Source organism: Carlito syrichta, unplaced genomic scaffold (genome assembly GCF_000164805.1).
Source record: "Carlito syrichta isolate Samal-C Ts95f unplaced genomic scaffold, Tarsius_syrichta-2.0.1 Scaffold312023, whole genome shotgun sequence".
NCBI lineage: Eukaryota > Metazoa > Chordata > Mammalia > Primates > Tarsiidae > Carlito > Carlito syrichta.
Genome location: NW_007256119.1, coordinates 46,655 through 53,067, shown reverse-complemented (window position 1 = coordinate 53,067; position 6,413 = coordinate 46,655). Strand labels below are relative to the sequence as shown.

General features: G+C 40.4%; 1 pseudogene; it reads left to right on the top strand.

The window, feature by feature from the left end:
- Positions 1-668: 668 nt before the first annotated feature.
- LOC103271928 lies at positions 669-1,472 on the top strand (annotated as a pseudogene).
- Positions 1,473-6,413: the final 4,941 nt, after the last annotated feature.

Below are 6,413 nucleotides of genomic sequence, written 5' to 3'. Positions count from 1 at the left end.
AAAAGTTTCAATACAAATTCCCATTACACTTTTGTAAAACTGAAAACTGACATCAGTTTCACACTCTAGCTTGTTTAAAAAGTATCAGTTCATACTAATACAAACCTTTATGTTAGAATATATGTTAAGACTATAATTTACACATTTGAAGTTAATGTGAATTAAATATCAAGAAAAAGCTTTCGTATTACTATCTATACTTAAACCTGTTGTGTTTTAAGGCATCTTCTCCATAACATGTACATTCAGACATGGCTTAAAAAGAATATTTAGAAACCTGACATTAAAATAATCTTGAAAAAGTCACTGATTTGAAAAGTGTTGGGGCACACCCAGGAGCCGCCCGCCCTCCCGAGCTCTCCCTTCCGCGCAACTGGGAAAGTTTCTCTCCCGGAAGGCTTTTCTCCACCGCGGCGGGGAAGAGGAAGACGACGGGGTACGGGTGGGGGGCCGAGCCCGAATGTGTGGTGTACACGGGAGGACCTCGGGGCCGAGTAGGGCTAGCCAGCTCCTCCATGGCATGCGTCACACCGGGAGCCGCACTCCCCATCAGCTGCCTAGGCTGAGCCGCCGAGCACAACCCAGGGCCAGGCCAGCCGCCAAGCCCGCCCGTCTGCCCGCCATCCTGGCACGACCACGGGTGGGGTTGCTGGCACTCACAGCGGAGGCCGGGCACGCACCCATGGAAGGAGCCCATGGAGGTGCTGAACACGGAACAGGATGCACGCGCGACTTCATCTGTAGTCTGCACTCCAGTGAACGCAGCTGCCTGCTCAAGGAACTCCACCTCTTGGAGTCCATCTCCATCGCCCAAGAAAAACTGGAAGCTCCACCACCCACCCCGGAACAGGTGAGAGGTGTATTCATCCTCAATGCGATACCTTTCCGAGGGCTTGGCTTTTTGGATAATGCAATTATGATTATTGCCTGAATTGAGCTGTCTATTGGAATTATTTGGGGAATTTCAACTATGGCAGCTGCTGCTTTGGGAAATCTCATGTCACATTTAAATGGACTTGGACTTGCAGGCTACGTTGAACCTTTGGCTTTCAGGGTAGGCTTATCAATTCCTGATCTCACGCCAAAGCAAGCTGACATGTGGCAAACACGTCTTAGCACACATTTGGGCAAAGCTGTTGGGGTGACTATTGGCTGCCATCTAGGACTGTTCCCTTTGATTTTTTTTGGAGGAAATGAAGAAGATGAAAAACTGGAAACACAACATAAATCCTCCTAGAATCCCTATCAGAAGATGTAAATTAATGTACCTCAGGTATTAATGCTGTCACAACATTTAGACTTCAGACAGTAACAGTCTAGATATAGAATCAAATAACTCAGTATGTATTATGAAAACACTAACTTACTATGGCTTGATCTCCTTAGGAAATCGTTTTTAAAAAACTTTAGTATCATTTTGTGTAACTTGTTGAAATGCTTTTTCATCCATGGCAGTCAGCGTTCTATTTTTCCTTTTTCTTTCCTTATATGTCAAAATACTACTTTAAGTACTGGTCTTTGATGTGCTATATTGACTCGGGGTTTGCTTATTTGCCACTCAATGTGTACATGTATGAAAGCATTTTTTTATTATTGTTGCTGTTCCCTGATAGTTACAATTCAACCTTGGGATTTTTCCAAATTACTTAATGTTTAATATCAGTTAATATTTTTAAATCTCTTTTTGGCAACATCAGTTTTGTACTGTTTCACAGTAAACATTTACAATCATATAATTTCAGTCATTGTCTTAACTCTCACATCTATTCAAAATGGATACAGATGAAGATTTTAAGTATATAGTATTCATTTTAATTTTCTGGCCTTACTGTTTTAAGAGCTAGAGGTTAATCAGAAAGAGCAATTCTGTTGTCTCCCTACTCTATAAAACCATGTATGCTAACAAGTATACTTATTTCTAGTTGATTATTTTACCTGCAGTTTCCTAATTTTGAATAATTACATGGTGAGTTCTAGCATCTGAGGAAGAAACTTTTATTTTAGTACCTTTTAAGAGGGGATTGTGGAATTAGGGTAAGCCAAGGGATTTGACATGACACTCAGAAACTGAGAGGCTAAAACTTTTATTTTTTAGGAAGTAGAAATTGGGAACTGTGAGTAGGTCTCTGGTCTAAGTGGTAAAGTTGAGGTGGTGCTTGAAGGGTTACTGAGATATGAATTACCTTGTTTAGGAAGGACTTTTGTTTCTCTAGAGTGTCATATCATTTGAACGGAATGAGTCTGAATACTCCATGCTCGTGATCCTCATCCTGTTATATCTTGTTTAGTACATTTTATTTATGGATAGTTGCTTTTAAAGTAAAAACTAAATATTTACTATTTTGACTTTTTGCTAGTCTAGTCAAAGCTGTTTGAAAAGAAATATTTTCTCCTTTTTTAAGTCTTTTGCTGTTCGTGTGTTAAAAGCACATTCTAGGTTGAAGTTACTTTTTTCTAGTCTTGTATATCTGACTTAAGTAAAATCATGTATGGATTATACGTTTTAGTTTTCTGAACTAAACTGGTCTGTTATACATGCTAAAACTTACTTATCCTTGTAACAGAGTAATTAAATACAGCATGGAGGGGAGAAAGCAACATTAAAGCTAAAATAATATTTTGGGTACTGAAATTATTTATGTTGCTAAAGAGATGCAAAAGAATGCAGGTGACAGGACGGCTATGTTACAGCAGTCTTATTTTGAAGATTTATTTACACACAATTACTTTAAGGTCTTATTTTTTTACTTTTTAAAAGTTTTTTATTTTAAAGATGTGGGCTACAATTCAGGGTTAGGTATACAAATGTTTATTTTGCAGGTACCATCAACAAGGGTAGGTGTGCCGCCTACCCCAGCAGATTCCCACTACTGCCAATCCCACCTCCCCCCAATTCTGGCAGTTTCCCACTACTGCCAATCCTTTTCTTACAGTATTATGACAATTGTTCAAGGTCCACTTATGAGTGATAATATGCAATACTCAGTTCTTTGTTTCTTTGTCCATCCAAGTTGCTGTGAAGTTCATGATTTTGTCCTTCTTTATGACTGTGCAATATTCTATTGTGTATATGTACCCCCAATTTTTTTTATCCAGTCCTCTTTTGATGGGCAGCACGGTTGGTTCCATATTTTTGCTATTGTGAACAATGCTGTAAAAAATATACATGTGCAGGTATCTTTTTCATAGAATGATTTGAGTTTCTCCGGGTATATTCCCAGTAAGGAATTGCAGGATCATATGGAAGGTCAATTTGTAGATCTTTTAAAGAATCGCCAAAATATTTTCCACAGAGGCTGTACTAGTTTACACTCCCACCAACAGTATAGAAGTGTTCCCTTTTGCCACATCCTCTCCAGCATCTGTTGTTTTTTGAGTTACTGAAGTTTTAATTTTCATTTCTTTGATATAAGCTCTTATTTTTAGAAGAGATATTTTCCCCGTGGCAATTTGTCATAAATTCTCACCTTTGTACTTCAGAATGATTAAGTGCTATCCTTTAATCATAAATTTTGAGGGAAAAAATAAATGACATCATACAATCTAAAAAGAGAGAACATTCTTATATACAAATAATAAGACATTTTCATTGGATCAAATCAGAATTATAGAACCTGAACCAAATTATGGTTTGTATCTTCTATATAATATCACACAGACACCAGAAAAACCCGTTTTAAATTTTCAGATTGATAGGATTAGAGTGATGTTTTAATTTGGGGGGGGTAAATGTGTAAGTACTTCTGTCCCTAACTTGTAATTGATGGCATCTATTCTGCTTTCTAAAAATATATTTTATCGTTGTGTTTAATTTTTCTTATTAATTAAATCCCTTATCAGAAACCTTGCCTGAATTTAGACAGGACTTTTGTTTTTTTTTTTTCAGTCGGAGTCTTACTCTGTCACCTGGAGTGCAGTGGCCGCTCCCGCCCACTGCAGCCTCAACCTGCTGGGCTCTGGTGATCCTTCCGCCTCAGCCTTCCAAGTAGCTGGAACTACAGGCGCATGCTACCATGGCCGGCTAATTTTTTGATTTATTGTAGAGATGAGGTCTTGCCAAGTTGCCCAGGCGGGTCTCAAACCCCGCGGTCTCAGGCAATCCACTCATCTCAGCCTCCCAAAGCGCAGGATTACAGGCTGAACTACCAAGCCCGGCTAGAAAAGACTTTTGATTATTGGTTTTCTTCTTTTGCTCTTGAAAATAGCCTAGTCCTAGAGAATTGTTTCTTTAATTGAACATCTGCAGGGTCTTCCAAGAAGCAGATGCCAAGAGAGTATTAAATGTTCAAGGATGTTACTTGGGGAAATGGCCATGTGGGAGAGAACCTGGAGGAGGCCAAGAAAGGTTGGGAGGACCATTAGAAGGTGATGCGAGTCTAACCCAGAGGGATAGAGAAGCATGAAATAAAGTGACTTAGATTGTCACACAGTTTAAGGAAGGCTCATCTAAGTTGTTGGAGAACCCTTGTACCAATGTCAGCCAGCAGAGGTATACTCCTGTCTCCCAGGAATCCCTGCACGTGGGATATTAGGGCTGGGAGAAACCTGTGGGAAGCATGACTTCGGGGCATACACAGCAGTAAATTTGGGGCACAACTGCTGAGGCATTGGTCTTTTATGCCCCCTATAGGTGAAGGTCTGCAAGGCACATTCTCATGACTACCACACCTTCCAAGTGGCAAATTCTGGAGGTAGTCCAGGAAATGTTTAAACCCTTCTTTTCTCTACCAACCTATCATGGCAAAAAAGTGGTAGCAGTAAACTGTATCGACAGAATACCCTGGATGGGATATGTGTATTTTAGTAGAACAGTACAATAATCTGGGTATTTTTTTTAATTCTTGGATATTATAGAATGCCTGCTGTGTTCATGGAGTTATTTCAGATATGACTCTAGAGTAACAAGACTTTAGTTTTTCATAAGCAGAGAAAACTTGCTTAATGAGCAAGACTTGTTATTTGTAGTCTATCCATTTTCTGCAATAATTCTGCCATGCTCACCTCTTTGGGAGTAGGTTTGGGGCTGATTTAACTAGCTTAGTCCTTTGGGTTCATAGCCAAACATGGCATGTACAAAGGCAGGTATCCCTTTCCACATTTCCACAAAGAACATACATTGGCGTCCAAACAAACTAACATTGTAGATACTCTACAGTTTATAATATAAAACAGTTTTACATTTTCACAGTTACTGATGCATTTGTTCACTTCTGCCTTATGTTATAGGCATAGGTATGTTTCTCACTTTTACCCATAAGGAACCCAAGGCTGAAGGAGGTCAAATGACATGCCCATTATCACACAATTAGTGAGGAACTAAAGCTCAAGTATAACTTTGTCTCCAAATTACATGTTTCTAAGATGGTCTTCTCAGGAAAAGAACAGTGCAGGTTTATACAGAAGCTTGCTCACCTCCCTCCCCCTTGGCTTTTTCATTCTCACACCTTTTTCTACTTCTCCAACATCTGTCCCATTTTCCTTCCCTCTCCCCCTTCCCAAGTTATAGCCTCCCTAGATGTGATAGTTTTTATATCACCAATTCCCCATCTAGCACAAGAGTGTTCTTCTAACAGGATGCCAGTGAAAATTTTCTGGGCCCAGGAGGTATATAACTTGGGGTTATATCATGGGGAGGGACAGGGACATGGGACCAGCAGCTTTGACCCTTGTTTTGTATTTCATGGTGGCTGTTTTAGAAATATTTGTGAGACTTGTTAATCTTGACCTAACCTCACCTATACTCCCCAAAGTGTAGTTTCAAAGGACAGCCAACTCTGATCTGAGTTAGGTAGTAGCCAGCTGACTAGACTTCTATGAATGAATAGAAGTCAGCACTGGTTTTGGCATCATCACAGGAAACAGACAGACCACACAGCAGTCTTCCCTATGTTCGTTTGGATTGGATTTGACTGTGAGTTACAGAAAGTTCAAAATGCCTTATAGAAGATAGAGACTTATTTTTTCCTCTCAAGTAAACTCTGGAGGTAAGTACTATAGTCCAAGGCCAGCATGGCAGTCTGCTCCATGAAACCCTTAGGGAGCCAGACTTCTTCAAGCTCACCACTCTAGCATCCCTGCAGTGTAACCATGACGGCGTGGATCAACATGGCAGCATTCCTATTCCAAGCATAGTCAGAAATGGTCAAAGAGCAAGAGACAAAGGACATGCACCCGTTATTTCCTAAGGTTTCTAGAAACTGCCACATAACAATCTGCTTGCATTCCATGTAAGGCTGATCTTAGAAACATGGCTATAAGCCGGACTCGGTGGCTCAGCCTGTAATCCCGTGCCTTTGGGAGGCTGAGGTGAGTGGATTGCCTGAGCCCGCAGGTTCGAGACCTGCCTGGGCAGTGAGACCTCGTCTCTACAATAAATCAAAAAATCAGCCGGGCATGGTAGCGCGCGCCTGTAA